We start from the raw sequence: 20,347 nt of genomic DNA on the forward strand, positions 1-20,347 counted from the left end.
ATGAGCAGCTGCTATGAAGCATATTTACAGCAGATACAGCAAAAAACAAATCATTGAAAGGTAACTAAACGTGACTCCATATACATTATCATATACTGGGAAAACACAAAGTAAATACCTGCAAAGAAGTAGAAAATATGAAAGGATGCTGTGTAAAAGTTTCTTCTGAGATTGAAACATTCCATCCTCAACAGCAGCTCTTTTAAGCAGGGAGGTAAACACCTCCAAACAGCTTCCAGAAACCCCCAAAACTGACATGATTCACTAGACCCCCCCATCCCTACCAGAATAAGCAACAAAAAGTTAAGAGTCCTCTTGGTCAAATAAACCCAAACTGAAGGAAGACTCAGACCAGACCAGATGCCTGGAAGAACAAGCAAGCATGGCACCTAGGAGGGGTTTAGATCATCTGAGTCTCTTGGAAGGGATACACTCCACCTTATTGAGCTGCCTATAGGCTATGCACTGTGCTCCATGATTCCAGATTTTCCTAGCTGTCAGCCATGCTGGGGTGAACTTTGGTGATGAAGCTCTCTTTTCACTTCTGCTCCTGTAAGTAACCCTAATAAAACTCATTGGTTCACCAAGTTGGACACTGGTGGTATCTGTACCATGTTTGTGATGGGTTCCCTATCTGGGGTAGGAAGAGGTATATGTTGTTTCTCTCTAGGAGATGTCTTGTCACACAACTGACAGAAAAGCAGAGAACAGGAAAAGTGAGTGCAAGAACTTGCGAATTTATTGCTAGGAGCAAGTTTGTAAGTCACCCAAGTGTCTTCAAAATAGTCTCCAACCAGAGAAAAGTAAAAATGTAGTGTGCCAAGGCTTTCCTGGTATGTTCAAAAGACTGTTACAGGATCAGTGTGGCCAGAGCATGAGTATAAGACAGAAGGAGCTAGAAGTATAGACAGAGAGTTCGTAGGCAGCAGAACCTGTAAGGTGTAGAGTTGTTATAGGGTCTCTGTGTGCAGCCAATGAGCCCAGCAGACACTGGGTGGTTCTGTACTGGTGCCTCCAAGGAAGCAGAAGTTTCTAGATAGTTACCTGTATGCTATATAAAGACTTATTCTAAGGAGTTATCTTACCTGATGTGCTAGCTTCTTAAAACCTAAAGCAGGCAGGTGGGAATCCAAGGAAAGAGGTGTAGTCGTTTTTAAATCCAAAAGCAATCTCAGAGTAGAATTACACCTTTTTATTCCAGGAACTCATCAACAGATTGGATTAGGCAGACACACATTACTTTGGACAATGAAATTTAATGAATTTAAATTTTGTTTTGTTTTGTCTAGCTGCCTTGTTGGTAAATTTGTTTTTGTGGAAAATAATCTTCATAGAAATTTGTTTTTAACTCTCAGAGCCTGTTCCTGATCTGTGAGGAAGCTTGTCTTCTTCTGAACTACCTAATCTTTCTTCTGGGCAAGGGACATCTGGGGACAGTCCCACCTCTTCTTAATTTCTCTTTTTGACTTCTGCTAGACTGTCTTCTCTCTTATAGCGGGATGAGCTTGCTTCTAGCTCTCCTCCGTGTCTAGGGCTGTTTTTTATGTACTGAGAGAATTACATCTTTGTCTTCCTCTATTATGTAAGACAGAGTGTGCAGCATTCTACCTTGGCGCACTTCTGGTGTACTCCTGCATTGAAGTCCTTGCTTCAGAATCATAATCAGAGAATCCTTGTACACTCTTAGGAAGATCCTTCATTCATGACTCGATTCAGGACCCCAAAATTATATTGCCAGCTGTAGTCCAGGCAAGACCTTCACCCAAACAGCAAGTCAAAGCAACAGGCTGATTGTCAATGCTTTCCATATTGTGTTCAACTCCAGTCACCTCCATTTACCCTTCATAGACTTTGTCCTTGCCAAACTGATTGAGAAGCCAGTGGACCAACAGCAGGCCATAACAATAGGATGAACCGTAATCTGCTGGAACAGATTTTACTCCATACTTTAGTAATTCATGTGCATGTGATGCACAGACCATCACAGCACCTTCTGTATGAGCATAAACAGTCTGACAAATACTTCTGCTAGTTTTATGAACTCATCATGTATGTGGGTGCATTGCACTTGCTTTTGTCTTGGACCACTGTCATCTTTGAAAAGATTAGTATGTTTTTCCTTTTTTTTTTTTGAACTGAGGACCGAACCCAGGGCCTTGTGCTTGCTAGACAGGCACTCCACCACTAAGCTAAATCCCCAAACCCCATCCTCTTGTCATCTTCTAAATTTCACTTTGTATCTCTTAGAGTAGATCTCACTCTTGACATCTTTCACAAACTTCTTTCTTTGGAATAGAGACTCCAGATTATAGTCCCACACAGAACTTCAGGCCCAGAAACACTTCGAGGGTAAAAGAGTGCAAATTCTGAAATGCTTTATTTGAATATATTTAGTTGTACAATAATGGACTTCATTATGTCGTTTTGTGTATATATCATATACTTCAACCATCCTCAGCCTCTCTCCCCATCTCCCACAGTGGTCCACTTTCTCATGGTCTCTCTTATATTTTCAAGCCTTATTATTCTTTTAAGTTGAATATGAAAGAAAATGCATGATGTTTGTCTTTTATTTTTAAAATCTGGTTTATTTTGCTAAACACGATGCTCTCCAGTTCAATTCATTTTCCAGCTGATTTGATAATTTCACTCTTCATTGTAGCTGGATAAAACTCTATTTACTCTTGTGTAAAATGCATGCCTTACAAAATACCAAAATAATGTTTAACCTAATGTCTAGTCAGTGCAACCTAATGAAGCTGACAGATGAAACTGAAATAAATCATAACAGGTGATTTTTATATAAGGGTCAATTTCTGGGTTATTTCCTGACATGACTATTCTATGATTACGCCAAGAATGCAATGAAAGGAAATCAGACAAAGAGTAGAAAATGCATTAACATTTACCAGCCTGCAGCCACCTGTAGATGATAAACTATGGTAGTACACATCCAAGTGTAGTGGTAAGGTAGTAGAAAGTAGCCAGGTTGTAGAGGTCATTTGTAGAATGAGTTAATAGTATTTGAAGTAAGAAGTGGCATTTTAGAGACAGGGTCTAAAAGAAAAAGATGAATTATGGGCAAAAACTAAAAAAGAATTAAGTAAACTATTCATTAATGTTGAACATACTCAGAAAGAGGAGTGAAGTACATGGAACATCACAATGCAGGTTGGCAAATTTCATAACATGAATGACTCATACACAATAATCCAACTTATAGAAGAGATTAAGTCTGAAGCCTCTTGGTGTAGTGATCAATCATTTCACTTACTTTACACTGGAGTTGTTACCAGGGTTATGGTTTTGTATCACAATTATTGCCCACTTATATTCTGTTATATGAATATGTGTGTCGTGATTTATTTAACTAATGTACTGTTGTGTTTATCTTAATTATTTCTAGTTCAGATAAAAGGATGGGCTTCTTTTCCCATTTATTACCTCTTTCGCATGTTTTAAATAGGATTGTTTATTAATTTTTATTCAGTTGACATAGTTATTAGTGTCTTTGGATATGTGTCATATATTTGAAAAGTATTTTATAAACCTATTTATCAACCTGTGGTTTAATTATGGTGTCTTTACAATAGCAGAAGTTTAACATTTTTAATGATTAATTTGTATCACTTTTCCTTTGATGGTTTTTACTTTTATGACCTGTACAAGAAACAATTTTATAATTTCATATAAATACCCACCTTTATTTTCTTCTAAAAGCCAATTAGTTTTAGCTATTTAGTTAAGTTTGTTAGTCTCCTTGAGATAACATTAATAAAGGAAAGTAGTATAAAGAGTCTGTCTTTACAAATGGATCCCATTAGGAGTCATTTTATTGGTATAGTCCTTTAGTAAAATGCTTGTATTTGGTTTTATCCTGGGCTCCATATTTAGTCTCAGGTTCTTGGATATGGGTTGGATATGGGTTCCATCTCATGGAATGGGCCTTTAGTCACATCAGATATTGGCTGGTGACTCCCACAAGTTTTGTGCCACCACTGCATTAGCATATCTTGAAGGCGGAACACCAATGTCGATCAAAGGATTTGTAACGGGGTTGAGTTGGTGTTTACATTTCTCCTTTGGTGACTTGCAGAGTACCTTTCTGTACCAAAGAATGCTAGAACACAGAGAAGAAGGCTCTATGTAGGCACCAGCTTAACTTCTCCACGTTCAGTGAATTGGGTAGGTGTTATCTTCATTCAGCAAGTCCTTGCATCGATTTGTGGAGAGCAACCTATAGTTTTGGCGGCAGTCTGGGTCAATTGCTGGGTTCCGTGAAACCCTGTGAGCCAACAACTCAGTTACACTGTAACCCATTTCCAGTGCTGGAAGCTTCATTTTGTCACCAAAATGTCCATTTAGTGTAGTGGGTAGCCGCCATTCCAGCTTTGATCTGGAAGTTCCTACCCCCATTGAGGCTTTGGTAACTGTCATGCCTACAAGGCGGGGCCAAGAGAGGGCCCTAAGGAGCCCAGCTAGCTCAGTCGGTAGAACATGGGACTCTTAATCTCAGGGTCGTGGGTTCGAGCCCCACTTTGGGTGCCATTTGTAGCTGGAGTTTTCTCTCCTGCCAAGCCCCTGCAGTCCCTTAGCTCACTTAAAAAATAAACATACAGATGCTTATATTATTTAAACTGCTTGGCCATTAGCTCAGGCCTACCATTGTCTAGATCTTGCTCCTATATTTAGCCCATTTCTATTAATCTATACTTTGCCACATGGCTCGTGGCTTACTGGTACCTTACATCTTCCTTGTCCTGGCAGCGGCTCCAGGCAGTCTTTCTCTCTCCCTTCCTGTTCCCTCAATTCTCCTCTCTGTTAGTCTCTCCTATACTTCCTGTCTGGCTACCGGCCAATCAGTGTTTTATTTATATAGAGCGATATCCACAGCAATTTAGGGCTCTGATTTCCCCCATTATTTGGTGATTTCATTTTTCTCTCTTCCTATATGCATATATTTTAAGGTTCTTCTACCACATTAGGTTTCCACACTGTCCCTCAGCTGATCCTTAATTGTAGTTGTTTCTCCCCATATTCCCTCCCTAGTCCACCTTTCCCTCCCCCTCCCCACTTGATCATCCTGTTCCAATGCCTTCCCCCATCCATTACTATCTATCCTATTGCCCTTTTCCAGCTCTATCTGTTCCCTCTAGTCCCTTCAGCTTGGTTATCATTGACCTCACAGCTAATATCCACCTATAAGCAAATACATACTATGATTGTGTTGTATTTCTGGGTCTGGGTTACCTCACTCAAGTTGATTTTTTTTCTAGTTCATTCCATTTAACTGTGAATTTCATGATTTCATTTTTTTTTTAATGGCTGAGTACTACTCTATTGTGGAAATGGACCCTATTTTCTTAGTCCATTCATCAGTTGAGGAACATCCAGGTTGTTAACAATTTCTGGCTATTATGAATAGAGCAGTATTGAACATGTTTGAGTGAGTGTCATGTCATTGAAGCATCCTTTGGGTATATACCCCCAAGAGTGGTTTAGCTGGATCATGAAGTAAAATAAGTCTCATCTCCTTGAGGACCCATCACACTGTATTTCCCCAGTGGCTGTACAAGTTTGCAGTCCCACCAGCAATGGACGATTGTTCCTCTTACTCTACATCCTCACCAGCATGTGCTGCCACCTCTACATTCTGTAGACATTCTACTACACTCACAGATCAGTGCCTTGCTCAGCTATCATCAGAGATGCTTCCTACTGCAGCAAATGGGTACAAATATAGAGACCCACAGACAGACATTATGCATAGAGTGAGATATCTTTGGATCACTCAGTCCTAACCTGGATATCGCCATCAAATCCCTCCCCTCAGGGCTCAGGGAACTCTGTGGAGAAGGAAGTTAAAAATAAAGTGTAAGAGCTGAAAAGGATTGAGAACACCATAGAAACAAAGCCTTCTAATCACAGCACAACCAATGTACATATGAATTCACAAAGACTGAGCCAGCATAAGTAAGACCTGCATGGGTCTGCACCAGATGGGATCCTAGATCTGAAAAAGTTGACACATGCATCCATCCCTAAGTCAGAAACTATCTCCAATCTATAACCACATGCAAATGAAAATTTAGTTTTCTCCAAAGAAATCTCTCATGGGAAACAAATAATTCTTAAGTACAGGCCACATGCCCAGGAGTAGATGGCCAACAGAAAACAAACTTAATGACATCTCTGGAGGTTTCTGGTCTTATAATATCATGTTATATCTCTTTCTCTGTCTCTGTCTCCCTACAGGTTCTTTTCATATATATTATGGATTTCAGTTTTATGATTTTATGGGATTCCTGAGTATGTGGATGAGTGGGTTTCTGCATCTATATCTATTTCTTGTGTCTTTTCTTGGGTTCTTTTCCTCTTGTTTGTTTGTTTTGTCCTATTCTGATGTTTATATTTTATCTAGCTATATCATTTTATGCTATGTTATATTATACTATCCTTTAGAAGCTTGTTTGTTTTCTAATGAGACAAAAAAGGATTAGGTCCAGATTGGAGAGGAGTTCAGAGGAACTAGGAGTAGGGGTAGGAGAAACTTTAATCAGGATATATTAAAATAAAGAAAGGAAAACAAAACAAACAAACAAACAAAATAGCAAATGAGTACCAGTATCCCAGCACTATATTTTGCTTTGTACTTAAGACAGCCACACATTCTCACATGCTACAGTTCATGTAGAATATCTCCCATTTCTGTTGCTTTTGTGAATCAGGAGCTGAGAAAAGTTTGTTTTTCCAGGGTCACCACAGCCCTGTGGTCTTGTGTTCTCAAATGAACTCTACAGTGTTGTAGCTTGCTTCACATGAGACAAAGTTGCTGACACATCTTAAGTGAAGTTAGTGAATACAAACAGTGTGACGTGTGTCACAGTTTGCATGTGAAGAGAGAAGGACAACCTTTGGGTACTGATTCTCATCTTTCTACCTCATTTAAGACAAGGTCTCTTCAGAGATGCATGATGCAGGATAGCAGGGTTCCTGGCAAACACGGTCTCCTCTTTCTAACCCCCATCTTCCAATAGGATCATACTGGAGTTACAGAAGCTTATGTTGCTTATTCTGGCTTTTAGATGATTTCCAGGGAATCTGAAGTCAGATTATCAGGCTTGCATAGCAAGTACATTTATCCATCAAGGCACATGCCCAGCCCATGCTGTGTGAATTTTAGTATAGTGATATACCTGTATCAGCTACTTCATTTGACCTCATGTCATCATAGATTGCGGGGATTATTATTTTAAGTGTGTTACTTTTGTTTATGTTGCATTTGTTTAACTCTGTGAGGCTGTGTTACTGTGCTTGTCTAAAATACCTGATTGTCCAATAAAAAAGTTGAATGGCCAATGATGAGGCAGGAGAAAAGATAGGTGGGGCTGGCACACAGAGAGAAGAAATAGAAGGAGAAATATGGGAGGGAAAGGAGAAGGAACCAAAGAAGGAGGAGGACATCAGGGGCCAGCCACCCAGGTACACAGCCAGACACAGAGTAAGAAATAATGAAAGGTATACAGAAATAGAGAAAGGTAAAAGCCCAAAGGCAAAAACTAGATAGGATAATTTAAGTTAAGTAAAGCTGGCTAGCAACAAGCCAAACTAAGGCTGAATATTTATAGGTAGGAATAATCCTCTGTGTGTGATTTATTTGCGAGTTAGTTGGTGGATCCCCCAAAAGAGCAAAAACAAACAACAATAATGGATACTTCAATAAAATAGTTGTATATCTTCATGTGAATAATACATTGCTTTTTCACACTTGTAAATGATAGGGTAGAGTGATTAGAAGTAGTGTTTGCCTCCTTTTCTCTGTGGTCATATGACTAATAACTTGTAGAACATTTCCATGGGTTGTGTCTTCTAAGAGCCTTGATTAAGAGGTATATGAGCCCAGGGATGTATTATGTAATATTCAGCTGTAAAATATCATCTGAAAACCTATTAATTTTTTACTTTTGTTCTTAGACAGTTGTTATTGAAATTACTATTATATATGAGTGATAAACATTTAAAATTAGGTAATTGAAAGTTTTTACATTTTCATCATTTTTGCATAAGTAAGAATGGGAAAGATGGACTGGATGTACAATGAACAAAATAACCATTTAGAATAAAGAATGTAATCTACTCTAATCATCACTATAAATAAGGATGTATAAGTAAAGTACTCAATATGGAGAGGCACATTAAGTCACTTTTCTAGTGTCTTGAAAGAAGCTTTACCACTTAAATTATTTATTGTTAAAATATAGTATTTACATCAGTGCATATTGCACTTAGGAGAGATGCATAATTAGTTACTCAAAGTTAGCATTATATATTTATTCAAAATATAAATTGTGAAGTTTTTTTTCTTCTTCAACACCTTGAAAGTCTAAATTTGTCTCAGCATATTTAATGATTTTCAGCAGTGTTTTAATTGTAGGAATAATGACATTAGCCACATACAGCCAATTTATGCCAATAAATTCTTCTCATTCTTCTTTATATAAAATGACACCTTAAGATTATTTGTGATGTGTATGAATTCCATTTTACTGACCCTAGTATTTGGGAAAAATCTAGAAGATTAATTGCTGTATTTAATTTAAAGAACTCATATCTAAAATGAATTCTTAGTTAGGAAAGCTACCTCCTAAACTGAATCATTAATTTTTAGATACAGGAATAGCTATAAGCTACAAATATGGTTCCCACTGACTTCACAACATGATAGCGTCTGAAGCTGTTGAGACATAGGTAGATTTAAAAATGTCAGGATACAAATGGAATTTTAAAGTTCTTAAGTAAATAAGCTTTGTAACCATGTTGACCATTCAGTTTCTTATATGGGCTTTACATATTTAAATGTAGCTTTAACCAAAAAAATGTGATGTTAGGAAGGCAGTAGTTCCCTCCAGTGTGTAAATGTAAACAGGTGAGACCAAACCATTGTTTGTTTGTTCTTTTCTGTATACAAAAATGTACTATGTTCTTTGCATAAACAAAAACTGGACTGTTTAATTATTTACAGAGATAACTTTTAGAATGTATTAAAATTGGGAGGTTCTCCATTTCTTTACCTACTTTAATACTTTAAAGTAGCAAATTTTGTAAGTATGAACATTTTATCTAGTACATTAATATATTTTAATAGTCATTTATTCCTCCTTTTTTGAATACGAGATTGTATAGTGCAGTATCTTAGGGTAGATCATTTAATCTAAAATACCTTTCCAACACTCTATGATGTATAACACTTTCCAGTTAAAATAAATATTTGATTATAGCTGATTTTGCATAATGTGCTATATTTTTGAGTAATATATTTTAAAATTCCTTTTGTTGCCACAGAAATCAATAAACTTGTATCTCTCATATACTGAAACAGTTCCCATGTCTGCTGCCAAGCTTTGCTTAAATGAAGAGTACTTTCTCATTTACCTCTTAGACAATATTGGAAAACTTGGCTGTAATTAAGAAACCAAAGTCTTTATAATTGTATATTGTTTAATATTGTTATTTTATTGTCATTCCCATTAAAAAAATACTGTTATTACATTTTAGAAGCATTTTGAGCATCAATAAATTTTTTACTTTGTGTAACAAAATATCAGAGGTCAATACCTTAATTCAGCTTGACCTAAAATAAAACAAAACACCAGTTTTGTCAGTAGTATAAGGCATGTTAGACAGTTTTGAAAGAAAAAAGTTTTATGTGAAGTTAGGTTTGAACTAAATCATACAAAGTAAGCTAAGTTTCAATTGTATCATTCAAAATAGAAGACAATATGATCATACATTCTGATTATGTTTTATATAGCTATTGTCAACAAAAGGCCAAAAAAAGTAAAATTTCTACACATTAATAATCAGTGCATGATCATGTGTAGGCTATCCCTTGATAATATCACATAGATATTTGAGGCCTAAGCCCTGAAGACTCAAATGGTGCTTTACACAAAGGCTAAGTGTTATACCTTTTCCCTGGGATACAGACCAGGTAACTTCTTCTTGGTTAACTGACACAAAGTAACTTCTACTCCTTTCAGACTAGAATCAGCTCTCTAAGATATTGCAAACTTGTGATGTATTTCACTAAATTTTCTTTTTGTCTGATTCACATATTTTACCACACACATCTCCATTGGTCTTTCCTTGGATGTTTACTTTCACGCTTGTGATTGTTGTCTGGGTGGTTTTGAGGGTCACTGACTAGGTTGATGATATCCTGGGAAAAGTTTCTGGGCTGTGACCTCAGCCTGCTGATGCTCATCAATGTACAAGGTAAGGAATTACTTTGGCTCATTATGGAAAGTCTTACTTTTCATTCTCAGCTGAAAGCACATGTCTATGTTGACTCTTTTGTTGGACATAAAAGCAATGAAGAAAGAAGATGAACATTATAGACCATGTGGACAGTGGCTAGTAGTCCCTCCAGTGCAAACCAACATGCTTGCTTTTCCTTTGTCCAGCCCCCTTTCTTTATTCTAATAATGTGTCTGCTGCATCTGAGAGCAGGGAGGGTGGACATGCTTGCTCAATGTGCATGCCTTCCTATCACTTCACTTCACTCTACTCGTAGGCAGAATTTCTGATTTCCAACGTTTTTGTCTGCTGCCTACAGTTCTTTTTTTTTCAGTATTTCCAGTGTTCTATGTAAAGGGGACACAGTGTGTATACACTCTTCTCTTGACCACCACTGACCAAATTCCTTGACATGAGAGACTAACAGGTTACCTCATTTCCCTTCTCTAAGGCAGAGAGTCTTCCCTTCCATCTTCAGCTGGTTTCAAATTGTGTCTCCCCACTTCTGGCTAGTCTGGCCTGACCTTGTCTCCAACATGAAACTTGGCTTCAAAGTAAAACCCGATTTCCCTTCACAGAGTCAGAGGGTCTCAATTATCTGGGCGTACCCCAGATTGCAATGTTTGCTTCTGATTCCTTGCAGCAAATGTGAGGTCTGCTACCTTCTAGGGTGGCTTTTTGGTAGTGACTGTTGCTTGATAATACCTGGTATCACAGCGTGCTTCTGGGACATAATCTGCTCTGGTTGCTGTCTCTGCTCAGGAGCTTCTGGCTTCCTCTCCTGGGGCATGGGTTTTCTTTTCTCCATACTTTCCCTTCTAAATGAAGGGAAAAATCTTTGCTGTAGTCTTTGCTCCCATCTCACACCATGTTAATTCCACATCCGGTTCAACTTTCAATTTTAGCTGCCTTTTTGTACATCTAAGAGAGCAAGCACTTCAACTCAGTTGAGGGTTGCTGATTTCTTTTTCATATCTTCCCCTTTTCACAGAGACTATCTGGGATGGTATTCTGCTGAGCCTCATCAAAATGGGGTCTTTCAGCTCCTCAGGAAACTAAATAAGATGAAACTAACTAAGATCCCACTCTCCCTTGATCTTTTTATTTCTTTGTTGCAAAGACTGTCCATAATGGAGATTAAAAACCAAATCCTCTCCAACAGCTTTGTCTTCTTTTTTTAATCCGTGTGTATATGTGTGTGTACATGTGTACCACAACACAGCCATGGAGCTCCGATGACAACTTTCAGAGTTCTATTGGTTCTCTCCCACCACATGGGCCCTGAGGGTAGAACTCAAGTCATCAGGCCTAGCTGCAGGCACCTTTACCTGATGAGCTATCTCACTGACCCAACTATTTTAATTAACTTCATAACTATGTTGTGCTGCTCTATCTTATGATATCCCAAAGGAAATGTAAAAATTAGCCAGTAAATGGGAAGGAAAAATGGCACAAGAGGACGTAAGTATACAAGTGTGGTAAGAAAGGCTTTTATTTGGTCAATGAGATTTTGTGCTAAGGCAAAATAAATAAACATTTCCAAAGCTAAAAAAAAAAACAAAAACAAAAACAAACAAACAAAAAAACAGACAAAAAATGAAAAAACAAAACCAAAAATCTTAAGCATGTCATAATATCTACAAGGAAGTCGCAGAAGGCAGCATATAAACACTAGAACTTAAGATGATGTGTAACATGATTAGACATTATCAAACTCTAATGTTACAAATTCAACATAGAGTTTGCATGCTGACATAAGAATAAAATCTTTCTCTTTAAACATTGCCCTACTCTTAGTAACATTTCCCAGAGCTATATTAAAGAACAAAAATATTATGTTTTATCAAGATAATTACTTATTTTCTTCTAAGTTTCTGAGGCTTTTATCTCATTAACAAACTGAGTTTTCACAAAGTCATGATTCACTTTTAAATTTGTTTGGTTTTGTCTAAGTTTTGTGTAAATGTTACATAGAAATTTAGACAGATGGCCATTACTTCCTCCTTCAGACTGATGAGCCATCCTTCTGGATGTATAAGAACCAACCCTTAGAGGCCTGAAACAATGAAGATAAGCAGAAAAGGAGCTGTATGAGTGGCCTCTGCTCTCCAAAGTGAGCCAGGACACACTGGATGACTGGACCTCTCCAAAGTACCCTATAACCCTGATGTGCCCCTGTCCCCCTGATGAGAGAGGTCATTGTACTCTAACACGTAATAACTATGCAATAAAAGGCATCATTAGAAGTGAAAATATTAAGCCACATGACCTGTCCCAGCAGATGGCAAACTGCAGTGAGAGAAATTTATTTGAATCTTTGGAAGTGTTCACTGATTTTAACACTAAAAGGGTTAATTTTGAGCCACCAATACAGTGTTAATACCGATGTATAAAATAATTAGTAGTACTGTAAAACTAAACATTCATCACTTCCCAACCACGGTTTTCATCTCAACCTGATGCCCTTGGGGTACCTGGTGCTCCTAAAGACCTCCAGAGACTCTAACCAGATCTAAAGGATTTCAATGGCTGTCAAACTCTAGGATGTTACCAACAGCGCATGTTTAGCCAGGATAAAACCTTGATTTCCAAAACAGTGTCAAGGTGAGACACAAGACAGTTGTGTGGCCAATTCTCCTCCTACTGAGATTAGGCACTACAGCGGGCATGGGCTGTGGAGGAGATGAACTCAGATTGGCCTACCTTTTATGCTTATTACAACTTGATAGTTGAATTAGCCGTTGAACTAGATCTCATCTACATGGCCCCCAGTGCCCTTCAAGCCCAGATAGATTCTGCTGTTGTAGTATTCCAAAATCATTATGCCTTCCACGTGGTTATGGCAACCCAAACAGGTGCCTGCCCCTTCCTGGAAGACAAATGTCACACCTGTGGGAATCAACCAGGGATAGTGAGAGATGCAGCTAATTAGGTAAGAAGTTTAAAAAGAACTCTGAAGGATGCTTAGAGAGAGAGGCATATGGAGCTGCCTTTCCTGTTTACTACAACATGCAGGCTGCTAATGGCATAGTCTTCATCTGTTCTTTTCAGTTCTGGTTTCCTTATCATCTAGCATGATTGACATCTTCTGGGTTATAAGCCATTAATCTCCAGATGGCAGTGTCTCAGGAATATTAAGCATTACCATCAGCATAAGTACTTATCTCCACAACTGAAGACTATTGATCACAAAAATAATACCACCATCTAGCCTCGGACTTCTTTGTGGTAGCTACTCTGTTTCTTCTCAAAATACGTTCTGAGACTTAAAGTCCAACCAGCAAATGTGTATCATCAATGCTAACCACATTCACCCTTCTCCATGGTCCTACTCAATTGTGAAGTTACTTCAGAGGATAAGTCCTGTGATTTGGACCTATTGATCTGTTGGCGAAAATGTACACACACAGGTCAGGAAATAAAGTATTCTCTGTATTTTATAGTCAAGCCAGAGTCATGTGGTGCTTGAGTACGTTGACACAGATATTTGGAGCCCAAATCTTTTGTCTCGTGTTATTTTCCATGAATGATGTGCCCCCCCCCCCAGAAAACCACATGCTGTAAAATTCTTTACTATCCCCTTAGGTATTATAACCGATGGGAGTCCCACAGTGCTAAGTCCAACTTTCTTCTTAACTGATGTAAAGGAACTGCCACAGTTTTTCAGCAGTTCTGTCTCCGCCCTGAGATCTTGCCTGCTGCTCTCTTTCGGGATACTCCAAAAATTTCTCTCTTTGCCTGGTCCCTGTCTTGAAAGTTCTTTTTACCACAAGCACCCCTGGGGCCTCCTTCATGCCATTTCTCATGTCACTCACTCATCAAACATACTATTTCTAGAGCAAAGAATGTGGCTTAGTGGTCGAAGGTTTTCCTAGCATATGTGAGGCTCTGAGTTCAGTCCTCAGCGCGCGCACACACACACACACACACACACACACACACATACACTATATTTTTCTTACCTGTTGATTGGTGCTGCTTCTTGGCCCAGTATATAATGGGCTTTCTAAATATATAAATAAAGACTTAATTACCCTGCCAGCTCCTGCAATGCATAGATAATGTGTTCAGTAAAAATACTAGTTATGATTAACAGTCTAATGAACAATCATGGGAAGTATATAGACAAGGATTTATACAAAGATTATTTATTTGTGACATGTAAGTTGTCAGTAGTTACTAGTGTCTTATAGGGAAGGGTTCAGGCTGCAAACCTCCATATTTACTCAATATGGAGTAACTTTAGAGCTACTCACAGCCAGATTCCAGAATCTGGATGAAAGAACATCATCAGCAAGATCAAAAGCAGCAAACTTTGGAGAAATCACGATGTAGATGCTTTCTTTTTAAAAAGTGCAGAAAAGTCATTAAACTCATTACCTTTTCTCTGCCTGGGGAATATGACTTAATTGTTTGAATCTGCCACTATCAAATCCAGGAAATTAGTACAATTTACAAACTTTTGAAATAGATATAACCTAATAATGTCAAAGGAATTTTCCCCTTACATCATACCATAGCTGGTTTTGTACAAATGCATATTTATTAAATATACAATGGAGTATCAGAAATGCTAAATGACAGCAATTACATGAGAAAGATCGGTTACCCTAATTTACAAAATTCAGAAAACGTTTGAAACATTTTGTTCACATTTTTTGAAACTCTAGACTCTCGTACAGGATAACATTGTAACCAATGTAGGCACATTACTGAATCAATTGCTGAATCAAAGAACTGCAAAATTTCCTATTTTGTGTAAACATATCTAACAATGAAGAAGTGTGATTGCCAGTGCCTTCAGGAAAGTTTCCAGTTTTCACACAGCAGAAACACAATGAGCTTATGTAAATTAGGTTTGGAATTTTAGGCAGTACAAAACCGCCTTCTTATATATTATTTTCCTAATCTTTCAGGTGTTAATGTAATATTTTGTGGTATATCATATCAAAAAGAGTTATGAATTGAGCAATAATTTTTGTTAACTTTCAAAATGTCTTCACTATATCGACCTCAAACAATATGTGGAAAAAAATTTTTGGTCTGTAGAAAACAAAATGCCTATAGGATTTTCATTTAGTTAATTAACAGCAATGAAAGTTGGCTTGATTCAACACTTTATACAGAGGAATTGATTTAAACTGAGAAGGTTGGAGGACTATGTACAAAAAAATGATATATCAATTATTGTCTTAGTTAATTTTTTTCCTTACATGTGTGCATATATCTGCAAGATTTTATTTGCACCATATGTATTCAGGTGCCCACAGAGACCAGCAGAGATTGTGGAACCATGGGAGCTGGAGTTGCAATTACAGGCAGTTGTGAGATACCTGTTGTGAGTGCTGGAAAATGAACCCAGGTCCTTTGCAAGAACAGAAAGCACTCTTAACCAATGAACCATCCCCATGTAAATTACATATCTGAAACAAGCTTTGAAAAATGATTTAAGGTTGTGTGTGTGTGTGTGTGTGTGTGTGTGTGTGTGTGTGTGTGTGTGTTGCATAAGGAAGATAGAGGAAACCTTGAGTTTTGTTCCACTTCAGCTGCTGCTAGCCTAGTTGTTCAAGTCAGGATCTCTCACTTCCTTGGTCTGACATTTTCTAGTTGGGCTAGGCAGCTAATGTGAACTCTGGTGATTTATGGTTCTCTCTCTCGTTCTGAGAACACAGCAGTGAACAACCATGCCTGAACTTTTATGTGGGTTCTGAAGAACCAACTCAGGTCCTCATGTTTGTGAAACAATGCTTTACTGACAAAGCTAATTTCCTAACTTCCAATCACAAATGTTTAGTGATCGTGTACAGCTCTAAGAGAAAAGTCTTTCTGATTAGGTTTTATTTTTTAAAGATAGAATTCCACATTAATAGCCAAATTTAATTATATCTTTTAAATTTTCTTCCTGAAAATTCTAAACTTCATATTTTAAATGCAAAAGATATTCAATTTTCAAAATATTGATAGAACCTAAAATGATTTTCCTGTTATACTACTGAGTATCCACAAGCTATTTTAAAGATATTGGTTGGTAAGTGTATTATTTTTACTTTTTTCTTAATAATTTGCCCCTCATATTGGTTTATTATTATTATTATTATTATTATTATTATTTTGTTGTTTTTTGAGTGAGGGTTTCTCTGTGTAGTTTCCTACCTTTCCTGGATCTCGCTCTGTAGACCAGGCTGGCCTCAGACTCACAGAGATCCACCTGCCTCTGCCTCCCAAGTGCTGGAATTAAAAGCATGGGCCACCACCACCTGGCCTTATTCTTTTATTCTTATTCTTATTCTTATTCTTATTCTTATTCTTATTCTTATTCTTATTCTTATTCTTATTCTTATTCTTATTCTTATTCTTCCTCCTCCTTCTCCTCCTCCTCCTTCTTCAGTTTCTAAAGTATCTGGAATATGTAATAAGTATCCTTAGTCATATTTCCTAATATAAGTCACTGAAAGCATTTTTTATAGATCTAATTGAAAATCTGACTTTGAATATATGTTAGGAATTAACTTTTTATAATTTAAAATTTTGGTTTTTGAGAATTTCTTCCATGAACATTAATATTTGAATCCTTTTCACCCCTCGTGTCTTCTCTAACTCCTCTCATGTACCCACTTCCTTCTCAGATTCATAGTTGCTGCTTTAATTATTATCATTACACATACACACTTAACTAACACCCACTGAGTCCATTTGTTCTTAAGATTAACAACATCTAATATTAAAGTCCTGTGAAACAAGATACAGTTTTTCTTTATGTGGCCACATGTGAGGCAGCAGACCTCACATTTGCTGCAAGGAATCAGAAGCAAACATTGCAATCTGGGGTACGCCCAGATAATTGAGACCCTCTGACTCTGTGAAGGGAAATCGGGTTTTACTTTGAAGCCAAGTTTCATGTTGGAGACAAGGTCAGGCCAGACTAGCCAGAAGTGGGGAGACACAATTTGAAACCAGCTACATGAGGTACAACAATTCCAACCACATCTTATGTGGAAACAGCTGTCTAAGCTCCAAATGAGTCAGAAGGAGACCAATGGAGAGTGCGATTTTCCAGACTAGTTCTACATTAGCCTTCTTCTTATCATTCAACAATATTGCTTCCATCAATGTAGATGACGACCATTGACTGAAAAACATATGTAAGAAAACAGAGTAACTCTCCTCATCTTCTCGAACTGTCAAAAACCAGTGTTTTATATGCTAGAGCAAGTATTAAATGACACAAAATAAGCAATTGCGTATCCTTTATAAACTTTCACATACATGTTTATCACACAAAGGTCTCTCTCTACAAATGTGTTTTGTGCTTACTCTGAAAGGTTCATGGGAGAAGATACTTCCATAAGTCACAGAACTTATAGGACATCAAGTCATCTACATTCTCTTCAAATCAGTGAGTAAACATTTCTGGAATACATGCAGGACTGAGGTGATGGCTCAGTTAATAAAATGTTTGCCAGGAAAGCACTGAGACCTGAGTCCAAATGCACAGTACCCATAAGCATTCCTGTAATTCCAATACTGGGTATATGGAAATAGGAGGATCACTGGGCTCAATAGCCAGCCAGTCTCGGTAAATCTGTGAATTTCAGGTAAAAATTAAGATGAACAGCAACTGAGGAAGATACTTGATGTTAACCTCTGACCTCCAAAAATGCATACATGTGCAAATGCACTCTCCCCCATATGCACATACACTTAAGTGTACACACACACCACACATATACATGCACATGCACATACATGCGTGCACACATACAGACAGACAAGAACTGCTAAAATTTTTCTTTTAAAATTGATAACACATAGCCAGGCGGTGGTGGCGCACGCCTTTAATCCCAGCACTCGGGAGGCAGAGGCAGGCGGATCTCTGTGAGTTCGAGGCCAGCCTGGGCTACCAAGTGAGCTCCAGGAAAGGCGCAAAGCTACACAAAGAAACCCTGTCTCGAAAACCAAAAAAAAAAAAAATTGATAACACATAAGGATACAACGTAAGTACAGCTTTCAGAAAGTTACTTGAAAAAGTTGAGTATTTCATAACTTCCTCTCAGTATAATCATGAATATTCATGCTAGTATATTCATTTCACTGTCTGGCACTATGATAAAGATTTCTCAATTAGCATTCCTACAAAGTGCAGTACATTACTGGAAATTGAAATAAATGTTGAACTCCTTTAATCTCTGTAAAATCTGTTTTTTGAGTTCTTGCCTATTCCTTTTACCTCCCATCAAGACAGCCAAAGTCATAAACTCAATGAAAACAATGAGAAAATTAAGTCAGCAAATACAAAGAATCACCAGAAATGATTGCCAGGAAGGGTAATGAGAATTTTCCAAAACACTATTGAACTGTATTCCCAGAATACCAAAGAGGAAAAGGGGACCATAATATACAGCTGCCATCATATAAAATGACCTCAGTTTTATGTTTTATTCTTGAACCAGAATGAATAATTAAAACATATGGTTAGTAGTTAAATTATAAAAGTTTTGTTGCAAATTTGTAATGTAAAATAAGGAAAACAAAATTAGAAGAGAATAGCAAATTGTTTTATTTTTAAAGGTATAATTAATTAAGTTCAATGCAATCAATACCAATAGAGCACAAATTAGGACAAAATAACCACTGAATCCCAAATGTTTTCTGAAAACATATTATCCTTAAGAAATAAAAGACTGAGCATGTGTCTCTGAATCTCATTATACCCAGAAATTGCCAAATGTTTGTAAGTTAATTATAAAAGTCAATAAGAATTTGGCATTTTGTCTGATAGAATATGCGTTTTCCTTTTTATCAGTAAAAGAAAGTATTTATTATAAACATGATTTGTTCTTTGAAAACATTAATTATAGTTTTTTATAATAAATTTATTTTAGATTTCTTGGGATATTTGTTTATTTTTAAAGAGTTTTTTATAAAATCTCTTTTGTGTGTTAAGTGAATAAATATTAAAGATAAGGTAAAATTTTAAATAACTTTATTCAGAGAAAAGGGAGAAGTCCCAATTTGGCTTTAAATGAATAAAACAGGTGGGAAATAGTCTCAGATATAAGGAAAGTGATGACAGTGTCATAAAATGTAAACGTTGTGGAAATTTAAAATAAGTTAAATAAATTTGAATAGGTTAACTAATTATTTACATAGAAATAAACCAAATGAATAAAAGTATTTAAATCCATCATGGCTATCAATTTTTATCTCTACTTAAGGAATAGAAATGGTCAGAAAAGTTGGATTGCTCATGCAATAATGCAGATTGCTGTAACTGCAAGAAGATATTTTCATACAAATTTACTACTATAAGAAGTGAAGGAAAGTGGCTGCCCACACTGAGAGAAGATGGGTAAGTTAGGAATTGAGTGGCTGAGAGAAGGGGGTAGCTACGTTGTATCTGTGATGGTCTAGCTTCATGTCAACTGTGTGGAAACTAGTTTTAGGAGACACAGTTCTCTCTCTGTGACAGTGTCCCCATCAAGGTTTTACTAAGGAAAATATACTGATCCAGAATGTTATGACATCATGGCATGGGCTGGGGTACAAGACTGGATAAAAAGTAAAAAGCAAAGGAATCACCAGCATTCATTTCCTTCTGCTTCGTGTAAATGGATACAATGTGACCACCTGCCTCATCTTTTTCCTACTAAACCTTCCCCAGGATGATGAATGCCTCAAACCATGAGCCAAAATAAACCCTTTTTCTCTAAGGTTACTTTTTAGACATACTTTGTCATAGTACTAATGTAACTAACACATTGTATTCTCTACTTAACTGTGTTTCCCTACTACATAGTTGATGAAAGATTGAGCTCATAGTGACATGGCTGCTACACCAATAAAAGGATGACTAATTTTCCTTTTAGCTTATAGGTAATACAGAATTAAATTACTTTTTGTGGCTGAATATTGGGGAATAGGTAGAAAACCTAACTAGTAGGGTGAAGAATATCAACTGTGAATAATGACTGTTACAGTCACCATGAAAGGGAAGAGAGCCCAACCTGAAGAAAAAAAACATAGAACAAAGTATTTGAGAAGAAATGAGTCA

The sequence above is a fragment of the Peromyscus leucopus genome, chromosome 8a, assembly GCF_004664715.2.
Source record: "Peromyscus leucopus breed LL Stock chromosome 8a, UCI_PerLeu_2.1, whole genome shotgun sequence".
Classification (NCBI taxonomy): Eukaryota; Metazoa; Chordata; class Mammalia; order Rodentia; family Cricetidae; genus Peromyscus; species Peromyscus leucopus.